Source organism: Pleurodeles waltl, chromosome 12 (genome assembly GCF_031143425.1).
Source record: "Pleurodeles waltl isolate 20211129_DDA chromosome 12, aPleWal1.hap1.20221129, whole genome shotgun sequence".
In the NCBI taxonomy this organism is placed as follows: Eukaryota; Metazoa; Chordata; class Amphibia; order Caudata; family Salamandridae; genus Pleurodeles; species Pleurodeles waltl.
Genome location: NC_090451.1, coordinates 400,638,659 through 400,654,803, shown reverse-complemented (window position 1 = coordinate 400,654,803; position 16,145 = coordinate 400,638,659).

The following is a 16,145-nucleotide window of genomic DNA, read 5'->3' as shown; positions in this document are numbered from 1 at the left end:
GGCCCACTAGTAGCATTTGCTTTACATGCCCTGGGCACATCTATTGCATTGTACTAGGGACTTACTAGTAAATCAGATGTGTCAATCGTGGAAAAAACAATTACCAATACAATTTACACAGAGAGCATATACACTTTAGCAGTGGTAAAGTGCTCAGAGACCTAAACCCAACAAAAACTGGTCAGAAATAATTAGGAGGAAGGAGGCAAAAAGATTGGGGATGACCCTGCAAAAAAGGCCAGGTCCAACAGGCATGTAGGTAACCAAAAAAAATATTGGCCCTGTGACTCTCCTAATCATAAACAATCACATCAAATTGCAATGTTCCTAAGGGACCAGCAATGTGCCACCCACTATCCATTATTTGAAGAAGTGTTTGTTTAGAGCATTGTTTAAAATTCATCTTTTGTTATTCCTCGTTTCTCTATATAGCTGCTCCTGCCCAATGACCACCACCAACCAGGCAGAAGGTAGCGGCCTTTCTGTGGCAGCAGAGGTTGGTGTACATTCAGGCAGAATACTAGCACCTGTTGATCCTGGAGGAGGAAGAGGCCAACACAGCTGCCTTGGAATCAGGACACAGCAGAGCAGCATGCCAGTCGCTAGCCTCCCAGCCTGCACATCGCCGGTGCCACCGCCAGCAGTCAGAGAACCTGAATGCACCTGCTCTGGCACCCTCCCACTCTACCAGAGCATTTGTCACGATTCTTCCACTTCCATTAGAAACAAACTAACAACCATGATTTAATTCTAGTTCACACCAATGGGAATATACATTACAAAACAATATTAATGAATGTTAACTGTATTACAAACTCATTTTAACATAATCATGTTGATAAACTATTGATCATTACACTATTAATCATATCCTTTCCCAGTTCAACTACAACAATCGGTTGCATTTGCCAAGTCTTTTTGAACTTTGCAGTAATCCACATGTCCTTTCTCAGTTTCCTTAGTACCTTCCAAGACCATCTATGAGGCTATAAAAACAGCCCCGCCCCTCACACACCTGCATGTTATTCTTGGCAGAAACACTCTTCTTTCCCAGTCTCCAGTGAGTCAGCGAGTTAGCGTGTCATGGTGTGTTGCCAAAGCAGAATTCCCCGAATGTTTTCAGTCACCGCCAGTTAGAGGATCAACGGTTATTTATATGATAGAAAGTACCACAACCCTGCAGCAAAATCACACGTTTAAGGTTTGGTTTTTGAGTTTCTATGGCAAGGCAAATTGTCCAGTGAACTTTTTCAAGTGTTTAAACATTGAAGGCAATGTCGTAATGAAAAATATTGATATGTCGATGATTGTCATAGCTTTCATGATGTTCTCTTAAAGCAAGAAACAAAATCGAAAGTGAACTTTTGTCAAGTGTTGAAAAAGGGAAGTCAACATCGTAACAAAGAATATTTATTTACCAATGATTGTCATGCTTTTAATGATGTTCACCTAAAACAGGAAACAAAACCGAAAGTGTACTTTTGTTGAGTGTTAAAACATTAAAGGCAACGTCATAATGAACAATATTTATATAGCAAACCGAAAGTAAATTGAAAAGGAGAAATAATCATAAATACGAGAAAGAAGTCAATCTAACTAATTCATATGGATTGATAATTGTTGAGAGTATTTAATGAAGAATTCAAAGTAAAACAAACATTAAGAGCTTTCAAGTATTATAAAGTGTATTCTAATCAACCCTAAGACAAAAGAAGGTCACATCTTTCGCAGGTATTGGTGACTATGTTTTTGAACCTTGATATTGTAATTACTGAGAGAGAAAAGACAGGAATCTAATTATTATGCTCTGCTTTCAGGTCTCCCTCCCTCCCCACAGTACCCTCCCTAAATCCCTTCCCCTTGTCTGCCCATTCTGATACTCTGTGTATATATATATATATTTATATATGTATATATATACACACACACGCACACACACATATCTATATATATATTTATATATTTCAAAACAAGCAGTTACAAACAACTGGAAAACTGCACTCCAGGAGAAAATTAAATCTTGTCTTTATTTGCAATCAAAAAAGTCACCAACCATCACCACTGACGCGTTTCGACCTACTGATCTTGTTCACAGTTAAGCAAATAAAGACAAGATTTAATTTTCTCCTGGAGTGCAGTTTTGCAGTTGTTTGTAACTGCTTATTTTGAATTTTTTAGAGGAAAGGTCCAATCCTCAAAAACTGCACCAGCATGAAATAGCGAGCCATAAGGAGGACTGATTGTTTGTGCATATATATATATATATATATATAATCAGAGTCAAAGCTGACGGAAGGTGGGACTCTTGAGGGTACTGCTCCTGAGAATCAATCAAACGAATCTTGACAGCATTGCTCTGACGCATCCTGCAGTGGATGGATCGGATGGTGAGCTGCCTCACCAGCATTGAGCAGAGCTTCAACCAGCTCCTGACCATATTGACAGTGGCCTTTTTTTAACCCCTTCGCTGCCAGGCCTTTTCCCCTCAGGTGCCAAGCCTTTTTTTTGGCTATTTGGGGTAGTTTGCCTAGAGCCGTCATAACTTTTTGTCCACATAAGCTACCCACACCAAATTTGCATCCTCGTTTTCCAACACCCTAGGGATTCCAGAGGTACCCAGACATTGTGGGTTCCCCTGAAGGAGACCAAGAAATTAGCCAAAATACAGCGACAATTTCGGTTTAAAAAAAAAAAAATGTGAAAAAGGGGCTGCAGAAGAAGGCTCATGATTTTTTTCCCTAAAAATGGCATCAACAAAGGGTTTGCTGTGCTAAAATCATCATCTTCCCAGCTTTCAAGAACAGACTTGAATCAGAAAACCCAATTTTTCAACACAATTTTGGCATTTTACTGGGACATACCCCATTTTTACTATTTTTTGTGCTTTCAGCCTCCTTCCACTTAGTGACACAAATGGGTGTGAAACCAATGCTGGATCCCAGACAGCTAAACATTTCTGAAAAGTAGACAAAATTCTGAATTCAGCAAGGGGTCATTTGTGTAGATCCTACAAGAGTTTCCTACAGAAAATAACAGCTGAAACAAAGAAATTTTGAAATTGAGGTAAAAACAACCATTTATCTCAGTGTTTTACCCTGTAACTTTTTCCTGCAATGTCAGATTTTTTAAAGCAACATACGTTATGTCTGCTGGACTCTTCTGGTTGCGGGGATATATAGGGCTTGTAGGTTCATCAAGAACCCTAGGTACCCAGAGCCAATAAATGAGCTGCACCTTGCAATGGGTTTTCATTCCATACCGGGTATACAGCAATTCATTTGCTGAAATGTAAAGAGTGAAAAATAGGTATCAAGAAAACCTTTGTATTTCCAAAATGGGCACACGATAAGGTGTTTAGAAGCAGTGGTTATTTGCACATCTCTGAATTCCGGGGTGCCCATACTAGCATGTGAATTACCAGGTATTTCTCTATTACACGTCTTTTTTACACACTGTCTTACATTTGGAAGGAAGAAATGGATAGAAAGACAAGGGGCAATAACACTTTCTATTCGGTGTTCCCCCAAGTCTCCCAATAAAATGGTACCTCACTTGCGTGGGTAAGCCTGATGTTCGCGACAGTAAACACAACATGGACACATCACATTTTTACATTGAAATGTGATGTCTTTTGTGCAAAGTGCCTAGCTGTAGATTTTGGCCTCTAGCTCAGCCGGAACGTAGGGAAACCTAGAAAACCTAGGTGAAAACTAGACACCTCGGGGAATCCAAGATGGGGTGACTAGTGGGGCTCTGACCAGGTTCTGTTACCCCGAATCCTTTGCAAACCTCAAAATGTGACCAAAAAAAGACTTTCTCCTCACATTTCGGTGACAGAAATTTCTGGAATCTGAGAGGAGACCCAAATTTCCTTCCACCCAGCGTTCCCCCAAGTCTACCGATAAAAATGATACCTTATTTGTGTGGGTAGGCCTAGTGCCTGCGACAGGAAATGCCCCCAAAACACTATATGAACACATCAAAATTATCAAATACAAAACTACCTGTTTTTGTGGGGGGTGGCAACCTGCGTTTTTGGTCCTGGTCTCAGCAGTCATCTAAGGAAACATACCAAACCCAGACATTTCTGAAAACTAGGCACTCGAGGGAGTCCAGGGAGTCCAGGGAGGTGTGACTTGCATGGATCCCCCATGATTTCTTACCCAGAATCCCCAGCAAACCTCAAATTTAGCTAATAAATCACTTTTTTCCCACATTTCTGTGTGGGATCACCGGGACAAATTTCCTACCACCCAATGTTCCCCTCAGTCTCCCAGTAAAAATTATACCTCACTTGTAAAGGTGGGCCAAGTGCCTGTGACAGGGAAGAGCCAAAAACATGTTGAAATTGAGGGGGAACCAAAGCGGGTCCAAAAGGGCAGTTTGAAAAAAAAAACGTTTTTATGCTGACAAGTACAGCAGAATGTTTATCAGAATAGATGGGACAATGTTGGGTGGTAGGAATTTTGTGGATTCCTGCAGATTCCGGAATGTTCCATCACAAAAATGTGGGAAAAATGTGTGATTTTCAGCAAAGTTGGAGGTTTGCAGAGCATTGTGGGTAAGAAAATGGTGCGGGGTGCATGTGAAGCACACCACCCTGGAATCAACCAGATGTTTAGTTTTCAGATGTGTCTGGGTCTTGTGGATTTTTCTACATGGCAGCGTCCCAAAGTCAAAAAAGTGCAGCCCTCACCATTCCAAGTGGGATGATTTTGAGAGTTACCATGCTCTCATGGCCCAAATGTAAAACCAAAACCTAAAATAATCAAATGTCTTCTTGCTTGCTGTGGGATAAAATGTTTCAGTGTGCGGGGGTGAGCTGAAAGACTGTTACCCCCTTCAGTTGTGGTGGGGGCATAACCAGGCCCATACTGGTTGGTAGCCACCACCCAACTATTTTTTTATTTTATTTTATTCCATGCCATCTAGTAGATTTGTGCCCCCCCCCCGGGTGTGAATATGGGGTAATTGCCCCATCTGCCCACTGGTGGGCAGAACAACTTTGACCCCATTTATTTGGGGGTGGGGGTATGGCCATACCCCCACCCTCTTATTTTGAAAAAAAAAGTCTTCCCTGGTCTCTGGTGGGCTTTCTGCCCCCCCTTGGGGGGAAAAAAGCCTTCCAAAAATAGGCCGATCTGTCCCCAAGGGGGGCAGATATGGCCAAAAGTAATGTGCCCCCATGGGGAGCGACCCTTGCCCAAGGGGCAGCCCCCCCAAACAAAACACAAACACACACACACATCAATCCTTGGTGTCTAGTGATTTCTGCACCCCTTGGGGGCAGATTGGCCTAACAAAAATAGGCTGATCTGCCCCCAAGGGGGGGCAGAAATGGCCTAAATACAACTTGCACCCCTGGGGAGCGACCCTTGCCTAAGGGTTCGCTCCCCATACATAAAAACATAAAGTAAATTAAAAAATATATATCCCTGGTGTCTAGTGGTTTCTCCCCCGGAGGCAGATCAACCTAATTATATTAGGTTGATCTGCCCCTGGGGGGGGCAGATATGGCCTAAAAATCATTTGCCCTCCTGGGGAGCGGGCCTTACACAAGGGGCCGCTCCCCTTATACGTAAGTATATGATAAAAAAAATTCCATGGTGTCTAGTGGTTTCTGCGCCCCTGGAGGCAGATGGGCCTAATTATATTAGGCCGATATTCCCCCGGGGGGGGCAGAAGTGGCCTATAAACAATTTGGCCCCCCCACGGAGCGACCCTTGCTGAAGGGGTAGCTCCCTAAACATAAAAGAAAAGAAAAAACAAAAAAATCCTGGTGTCTATCGGCCTAATTATGTTAGGCCGATCTGTCCCCAGGGGGGCAGAAATGTCCTGAAAATGATTTGCCCCCCCCCCAAAAAAATCCCTGGTGTCTAGTGGGCATTTCTGCTGGCCTTTCCTTTCCTTTCCTTTCATGTTTCTGCTGGCCCCCTCCTCCCGAGCGGAAAAAAAATGCTGAGCATTTCTCTCCCACAATCGCTCTGGAAGCATGACCTCTGATGAGGTCAGCACGCTTTCGTGTCCTGACGTCATCAGACGTCACTGGGTGGGGCGGGGGGGTTGGGGTGGAAGGGGAAGCGATTCCCCTTCCAGCCCTGACCTGGGAGGGTGGAGGGGCAGCCCTCGGGTAATGGTTACGTCCATGGCGTCACACAGGCGCAGCCATGGACTTAACCATTGCATGCAAGAGATTAAGCCCTTTTCTTTATACTTTTTGATTTTGGGGGGAGGTCCTTGCTGTGGTTGGAGAGGGTGGTGAGGAATTTGGGCTGGATTTTGGACTTTTCCTTGGACTTTTTGTGGATCGGGTAATTTGTTTAGGGATAGGGGTGGGACTGTTATGTGTGGAGAGGGAGGGTTTTCTATTTATAAATAAAGGGGATTTTTTTTTACTTCATTTGTGTCTCAAATATTCTGGTGTTTTAGACTTTTAGTTTGCACTGCTGTCTTTTAGTGTAGCTTGTAATGTTTAATCTGCCAAAAATTGTTTATGTCATTTAGTTGAACCCTTGCTCTATTGCCCTCTGCAACTATTATTGACCACTAGGGGATGATTGCCCTTGCCTAGTTTGCCTACAAAACCCAGTACACACAGACAACATATTTTTTAGCAGGAGTTAAATGCTAACTAAACAAGTTCACTTCAATCCATGATTCTTCTCTTACCTGAATAGATGAAGCGAGGGAGTATTCTTACTGCAGGGTTTTTCCCAAGATGGCATCTTAAGGGGATGGTAGGTAGATAGTAGTAGTAGCAGGCTAGCATGCTAACAGGGAAGACAGAACTTCACAGAACGTACCACTCCCACGTATATGAATTCCACCTACAGGATTAATCAAAAGGTTATCTATCACTGTCAACTCAATTGAAGGAAAACAGAAAGTTAGTGGGTCACCATAATATTATCACAAAATTAGGAAGACTGAGACCAGACTACCACAATGACAGTATTTGGTACACAGCAAGGAAGACCTGATATGATAATAAAATCTAGCGATATCAATTTCTTCTGAGCAATGGTGGGGAGCTATTGTATAAAACTAAACTTAGGAAATTAAATCCTGGAGTCAGGAGAAGTGGGCTCAGACTCAAGAGTGTTTGGATCGGGTAAGCATTTATGGAACACACACACAAGGCATGAATGAAGATGTTGATGAGGCCAATGTGGAATATTGCTCAGGTAATACAAGGTAGGAGTTAATGCATTGAGTTGATGTTCCTTTCACTACATCCACCCCATCAAGTGTGAGATTCATTTATGGTGTAAAATTAGGTCCCACCTTAATAAATCAAACTGTCCAGGAGAAGAGAGTTATGGGCTCATTGAATGGATGTGAAAGGGGATTTGGAAAAAGGTGTGACAAAGATAAGCACTACACAAAAGAAACCATGACAATATGTGTTGGGGCGCTGAGCAGCACACCATTATCAATCTGTTGTGGGAGGAAACAAAGGGACAAGTAACTATGACACAGTTCAATACATTCATGGAAAGCAGATCATGTACCCCAGACAGACCCCAGATAGTATATCCTAAGGGTTAGGACTTCTATGTTTAAAATATGGAAGATTTAATGTAGTCCATTCAGTTCTAAAAATTATGATTGTTAAAAGGAAAATGATACAGGATTGCTAAATTGGGTGATGCATCACCATTCTTCTTGGAAAGTCTGTCACTCTGGTGCTTGCCTGAACCTGTCAGTAGGTAAGCTGGAGTCTTGAGATTTCCAAGTTTTGTTTGTGCAGGAGAGGACTAGGAGAAGGCCTGTGTATGGAAAAAAACAGCAGCTGTATTATAGAGTAAAGAAAAAGCATAAAGGAAAGCAAGATAAGCTGATGAGGAGACAGGAGTGTACCAAGAAGACTCAGAGGCAGAGCAAGAACATAAGAGTAGCTTCACATTTGAGCTTGCAGTGCATGAAACACATACTCAGCAGCATTTCCAAAACAACGCTCCTCTCTCCGGTTTACAGAGTTGACTGAGTACTAGGCCTCAGAATCTTCACCATCATCATGGGTTCTTTTTTAAGTCAAAAATGTTCTCTTTTCTAGCTGTTTAGGTAGTCCTGCCCTGAGTCCTTCTGTCTTACTCCTCCAGATTCAGAGTAACTCCGTCCCAGTCCCAAACTGAGGAAGGTAGACCTGTGAAGTGCACTGTTGTTGACGAACAAAAAGAAAAACAGGAGTATTTTTTGTGCAGATTTGTGTTCTGTAACTAAACTGGCTGCTGTGTTATGAGAAACCCAAAAAAATGAGTGGACTATTCAGGTAAATTTCACTACTTTTGATGGTCAATTGCTTTCTGGAAACAATTCTCACCCATCAGTCCACAAACATAGCAAATCATCAGAAACAGGTTGACAAATTTGTTGAACTCCCTTCCTCACTGCCAGCTACCACATAAATCAGTCTTCACTCACAAAAAATCAATATATCAACACTTTATTGGTGCAATAGTTACTTAGTTATCTCTTCCAATCCAATCACAGTAGTTGAACAAAATACCTCCTCTTTGATGGTATCCACACATTGGAATTATGCGGTGGCACTGCTTGTCTTTTAATCAATTATGTTTTTACGGCAGCCCTGCTAGGTGATGTAAAAATAGGTTAGGCAATGGCATGTGGGGGGGCAGGTATAATCTCCAATATCCTGAGACGTATGTGGGGGCTTTTTGACTGGACACGGTCCAACTCTAATCCGGGTTTATATGTGACAATAAAATAAATGGTGGGGCAGCATAAATTGACATTAACATAATGTTGCACTAGCAACTTTTTCTTTTTGTTTTGCAAAGAATGAAAAAATGAGAAAAAGAAGCTGAATGAGAAATAATGTAAAAGTTCTATGGTGGCACTGGCATACTCAGCCCCGGAAGTAGAGTTCATCCTCAAACTCTGGTGGTTAGCAAAGAAGTTAACCAGCTAACAAGCTTGAGTCGGACCAGTCATCCTCTTCCTCCACCTGTGGTGTTTCGGGAATGGTGTAATCAGGTGGTATAAAATGCTGGTTCATTTTAATCATGGTCAATCTCATCACGTTTTGAGGTAAGAAACTGGTTCTTTTCACAATAAAAACTGAACCAGCTGCACTGAACACACATTCAGCAGACACGCTGGCTACAGGACGAACCAGAAACTTAATTGCCTGCCTGCTGATCTCTGGCCAATGGTGCCTCTTTCCATACCAATACACCTCTGGGTTTTGATCCACATAGACCTGTTTCGGGTCATCCAGATACTCCTGGGCTATCCTCTGAATGGCCATTGGTGCAGCCACCTGCTCGACCACCTTTTTGTTCACCTCTGCACTGGACGTAAGACCTGCCACTTGAAACCAAGCCAATGCAGAGGCTGGTTCTGATTCTTCTGTTGCTGTTGTCACCAGTTTTCTTGTTGGTGAGGTTGGCGGATGTGAGACAAGACTGCCCTCTCTGGAAAATTAAGGCAGCAAACGCCAGAACTGCAGAGTGAGAACTTACGTTCCAGCCATTCTTCTTCCAGTTCTCCTGCTTGCTCAACAATCCACCTGCTGTATTGCGAAAGATCCCTTTCAGAAAAAAGAATTATAGCGTAAAGAATTGTTTTGCTGCGTGGATCAAGTAGGCTGACACAGATGTACTCTTTGTATGAGATTATGTCATTTTGCAGCCTTGCATTAGAAGTCAAGAGATAGCTTAGGCAATTAACCAAGGCATACGCTTCTGGGTTTTTGTTCACACATCCCAATACAAACCTTTCAGACACCCTCTTTATTTACTCCTGTAGGAGAACTTCCCACGTGAAAACCTCAAAAGGGAGCAGCACCAGGGTGAGGTATTTGACTAGGACCCATTTGTCCGCATCCATGGTCATAGCTTTCCCAAGTGCATCAGCTCCTCTTTGAATGACATAGTCATTGATTTGTTTGTACTGCTCAAAAAGACATTGTAACATATAATAGGTTGAGTTCTAATGTATTATAACCTCCTGTATCAGGGCTTTAACTGGTACTCTGTTTTCACTCTGAATAATCCACAACTGTTTTGGGCTTCAAAAGAATGGCTAAAATGAATGCAGTTGCATCTGCAGGTCGTCAGTATGTTGCTGACTATGTTTTCCCTTTTAAGAAAGTCTTTCACAACCAGGTTGATGCAGTGCACCAAACAAAGGTCCCTGAAATAGCTACCATCTGTCATGGGCTTGACTATGTTATTGCCATTGTCTGGGGCAACAAATCTAACTAGAAGACCTCTAGGTCACAGCCATTCAGACACCTTGCTATTAAATACCCCCAAGATGCTTCCAGCTGTGTGTGATTTCTCCATGGCAAACATGGTTACTATTGCATGCTGCCAAATGCTCTTACAAATGTCTTTAGGGTCAAGACCTATAGATAGTTTTTGCTTTACCCCCAGAAAAGAGATCCAGTGTGCAGTGATGCACATGTAATTAGTCGCCTGACAAATGGCCAACATGTCTGTCATCAGATGGATAGTGTGGACAACACTTTGTTCCATAGCTTGTCCAACCAATTGCAGCACATTGTGATGTACCACTGGAACAGCAACTCTGGCAAAATAGGTCAAGCTTGGAACCTTCAATTTCGGATAGAGTGCTGCCACAAACTCTAAGAATCACACAAAAGAAAAGGGGAGGGGGTCCAGCACTAATATTTTTGCCAGCTTTCCATTGTCCAAACATGCCATTGGGTGGTTGTGGACATAGAGCCCCTCCTGCTTAAGCATACCTATAATTGTAGACTGGATTTTCTTCTTTTGTGAGGCCACTTACATATCTGACTTTTGAGATGTAGGTGGTGATAGACTCAATGTTCATCATGGTGGTGAAATCACCATATTATGTGGTGTCTCCATCTAATTCTGAGTCTTCCTGCAATTGTGAGTTCTCTGAGCAAGCTGATTCTGGTGCACTGGTGGGGACAGGGCTGCTTTGCATGAGGATGTCACCCTCTTCTTCCTCATCTTCCAACTTGATTTGACCAGTTGAAGCTGATGTTTCCTGGCTTTCCTCACATTCACCACCTCAACCATATTGAGCCATTTTTTCAGGTGCTCCTCCAACCGGATTGCATGATGTTTTTTCATATAGGTCTTCTTACCTCAATAAACACACGTGTGGCAAACGGAGCATATGGCAATGTTCTCCTCTTGTTTGCTAATCATAAAAATATTCCCAAACTGGGAAAAAGTACTTTCTTATTGGGCCACTGCCAATGCCTGAAGAAGAGCTGGATGTACTGGTTGGTGCAGTTCTCTGCTTGGGCCTTACAAGTATGGGAGCTGGTGGTGTTGCCTGTGCCATATCTCTCAGAGCAGGTTGGATATTAATGTCAGACTCCTCTGTGCCAGCTTCCACTATGAGTGACTCGTTGCAATCATCTTCTTCATCATCATCCTCTTCCATGATTCTAACACCTTATGGTTCTTTTCTTTTCCCTTGCCTCTCCTGGCATCCTCCAGACTCTGCCAGGGTCCAGTCCATTTCCCTATCATCATCGACATCAGAAGAGGTGCTTGGAGAAGATGGCTGAGTTTTACCATTCCTTTTTCTTGCTGGAGATTTGGGAGTCATTGATTTTAAAAGAAGAGGCTCTTGCACAGCAGGAAGCTTGACCTTCTGTTCTGCTCCAACTTCAGGAAGAACTGGCTGTGGCTGCTGTCCACTTTGCTCTGTTTCCTGAAACAATTGGGTATTGTTTTGTGAAAAGGACAAATCCAATTGAAAATAACTGCTTATTGGCGTTGCCATTATTGCAGTGGCTGCCTCACTGACAGACATGATATTGGGCTTTGGTTGCGGTGATGCTGTTGATATGGGTGTGCTGTGCTTAGGTTCCTCCTGGGAGGGTGATGTGGCAGGCATACATCTCCCAAAAAAGGTTGCAGTTGGCACACCATTAGTGGAAACCTGCTTCCTCTCACTAGCCATTTTCTTGGGAGCAACTTTCTTTGGGCCCATCTTGAGCTCTAGTTTGGCAGTGGCACTAAGAGGCACAAGCGAAAAGTTTGGTGCCTGTGGAATGAAGTAATTATAAGGCATTCTCTCTGGCAGTACTGCGGGTGATGTGGGGGTCTCTTCTTTTGTTCACCTAAAAAAAAACAAGCAAGAAAAATGTGTAGTTAGTGAAACATGGCATTGTTGCATGTTGAAAACAGTACAGAGAAATGCAATTTTAGTGTGGTTGGTTACTTATGTAAAATACCTATTTAATCAAACATTGTAAACGCAAACCACACCATAAAAAATTACATTTAAAATCAGAAAGCACAACAGGCAGATCTAGTTCTTTCCTTTATCTCCATCTGTTTGAAAGGAGACACCTTGGGTAGTCAGAGAGAGGAGCATGGGTAAATGGAATAATCCTTTAAATAACCTCTGGCAGCAAGGTAGTCCAGGGGAAATGAAATAATCATTAACAAAATGAAATATGCTGTTAATTTTCTGCCATCTCGATGGCCAGGGTGTCCTGGAGGAAATGGAATTACACCTAAGAAGCTGAATGCTGTAGTGCAGCTGTGCATCTTTGGTGGATGGATGGATGAATGGAATGGATCAGATGGATCTGGATGGATGAAGAAAGGCAAAATACAGAATTAAATATAAATTAAAATAAACATAGTACATATATAAAAAAAAATCAAATAAAATATAACAATAAAAATAAAAATATTTCAACATTGAAGGTAAAAATATATATTTTTTAAATTTTAAAAAATTAAAGTAAATATAAATATTAAAATAAAAAAGGAAATTGAGGAAATGAAATAAAATGGTACAAAATTAAAAATTAAAATGTAAAAATTAAAATAGAATGAAAATAAAATACAAATGATCAATAAATACGATGTTCGTGTAAGCCTTTGTCAAAGACACACTGGCTGCATGCACAAAATAGCTGCCATCCAGCACAAGGTCAAGAAACAAGTTACAACAACAAGGAGCAACGAGGAGTCACGGAGGACAAAGAACACATGCAAGCCTGTGACAAGAAACATTGGCTGAATGGATAAAATGGCTGCCAGCCAGCAACATGGTCAAACAACAATAAGTAGCAAGGAGGCATGGCAAACAAAGAACACATGCAAGCCTATGGCAAGGGGCACTGGCTGGATGAGCAAAATGGCTGTCAGCCAGCCACATGGTCAAACAACAACAAGGAGGTATGACAGACTAAGAATACATGCAAGCCTATACAAAATGGCTGCCACCAGCATGATCAAACAACAACAAGGAGCAAGGAGGCATGGCAAACAAATAACACATACAAGCCCATGGCAAAGGGAGGGGAATTGGCTGCAAGCACACAATGGTTGCCAGCCACATGGTCAAATCAAACAACAACAATAAGGGGCACGTAGGAGGCATGGAGAACAAAGAACACATGCAAGACTATGGCAAGAGACACTGGCTAGATGGACAAAATGGCTGCAAGCCAGCTACATGGCCAAACAACAACAACAAGGAGCATGTAGGAGGCATGGCAAACAAAGAACACATGCAAGCCTATGCAAATAGAGGGACACTGGCTAGATGGACAAAATGGCTGCCAGCCAGGCACATAGTCAAACAACAACAACAAGGAGCAAGGAGGAATGGCAAACAAACAACACATGCAAGCCTATGGCAAAGGGAGGGACACTGGCTGGATGGACGAAATGGCTGCCAGCCAGCCACATAGTCAAACAACAACAACAAGGAGCAAGGAGGAATGGCAAACAAACAACACATGCAAGCCTATGGCAAGGGACACTGACTGGGTGGGCAAAATGGCTGTCAGCCAACCACATGGTCAAATAACAACAACAAGAAGCAAGGAGACATGGCAAACGAAGAACACAAGCAAGCCTAGGGCGAGAGACACAGACTTGATGGACAAATGGCTGCCAGCCAGTCACACTGGAAAACAACAAAGGAGCAAGGAGGCATGGCAAACAAAAAAACACATGCAAGCCTATGACAAAGGGAGGGACACTTGCTGCATGCACAAAATGGCTGCCAGCTACATGGTCAAACAGCAACAAGGAGCAAAGACAACAAAGAAGAACACATGAAAGTCTATGGCAAAGGGACACTGCCTGCATGCACAAAATGGCTGCCAGCCACATGGTAAAGCAACATTCTCTTATGCCATCAAATATTTTTACCCCATAATATATACACCTTTGGGAAAAAATGAAATGCAAACAATAGCCAACATTTTAAATGTAATCCAATGCCATCTCTGCCTAAATTAAGTTTTAAAAGCATATACCACTGAAACATTTATTTCATGCACTGATGACTATTAGTACTGGGCCGACTGGTTTAATGGCCCTTTGGAAGTCTAGGCCACATTCAAAAATAATATTGATAATGTTGCAAACATGTAGAAAAGGTACTGAGCTGTGCAACAGTTTTCCTTTACAAAAGGTGAAAAATCAATGAAATGAAAAATTAATAATAACTACTCCCACACTTAAACTCCAGCCCACCCAACACTATAAAATGTTAAAATCAAATATCAAATTAAATTAAAAAGAAATACTGGTGCATACCCAAACAAACAAACACAACACCTTTATACAATAGTTTTTTAACTTACTTGTGTGATTTAACAAAAACAAAGTCCTTATCCAAAGGTATATCCAGGAGAAAAAGAGAGTCATTCTTCCACCTTGAAATCCAATTGACCAGGAGATGGACAAGCACTGGGAGGAGCCTTCTGGACAGGAACAGGAAGTTGGAGTCTTTGACACACTTCCTTTCTGTTTGAAAAAATGGGCTTCTCAATCTGAAAAACCGCTGGGTCCATTGGAGAAGAAAATCTAGTCAAAAGCTCTTTTTGACTAAATTTAGTGTCTCTCTAGTAGAAAAACTACTTCAGAAGAGAGTTCTAGCTCGTGAGCGGCCCTGTTTTGGCCGCCGGGATGGCTCGAAGCAATGTGAGAGAACACAATGTCTCAAGCACACTCGCTAGCGGCCTGGGAATATCATTGCGAGACAGCGCCAAAACCCAATCTTGCGAGCGTAAAAAAACTCTGCTCCATACTGGAGTGCAGAATTCGGGAACTTCGCGCTACTCTGCATAGAGCGAAGTGGCCGAATTCCGCAGGCAGAGCAGAATTCGACACCGAGGCCTAGTTCTAGACTCATTTGTTAAAATAGCAGTAGAAATGTTATAAAATATAAAATATAAATTACTACTTCTGAAGACTCTTCACTGCTATAAGATGTTGTACCCTATACCAATCAATGTACTGTATGCCTTAAAAAATATGTACCATAACTTTCTACACACAAACTTAGTCTAGTTCAATTAAAGCACATATGTGAATGGTTCCTCCCACCCATTTAGTAACTTGTACACCAACGACAGTGAAATTTACAAGCATCACAGTTTAAAGATTCACACCGCAATCTGCCGATTTTATTTTTGTTTACAAAAGTATTTCTGAACCTAGTAGTATTAGGAAATTGGCTAACAGGGCAGGGCACACGAATCAAGCAAACAAAACACTTTTCTCAGGAGTGTGTATTCAGAGTGAAGCATAGTCCTGCTATTTCTCTGATAATTTCCGAGTTTCATTTTGAGCCAAAATAGACCCAGAAGAGAAAAGCTTATTACAGAAATGCCCATGCTGGCGCTATTTACTTAAAAGCTTTTTTCTATACTATAGTAAGACTCATATGCCACATTTCCAAATCAGCAGTATGATTGATATGTTAGCGAAATTGCTAATTGGTAATTGTGTCAACAAAAATAGCGTTATCCGTTTTTTTAAAATGGCGAAAAACTGTGAACATTAAAATGTACCCTGCTGAATCACTGCCGTTAATAGAATTACCTCCCACAGATAAATGAACCGTAACTGGTGTTAATTGCACGACTTCAGGAAATTCTGTGCTAAAAATCGTGGTAGTGTTTAAATAAATTCAGATCGATTGTGGTAGTAATAAAAGATGAAATAATCTGCTGTCATCTGAAGTGGCCTGATTACTCACAGTAGTCCTCATTACTTCTAATCATTGTCTTATTTGATGGGATTTACTCTGTATACACCATTAAATGACGTAATATGAGCATACATTAATAGCTTCATTAAGGCCCTGGTAGGCCGGCCGCCAAGCAGCGTGGACAGCAGAGGCCCCAGTTATTCCAG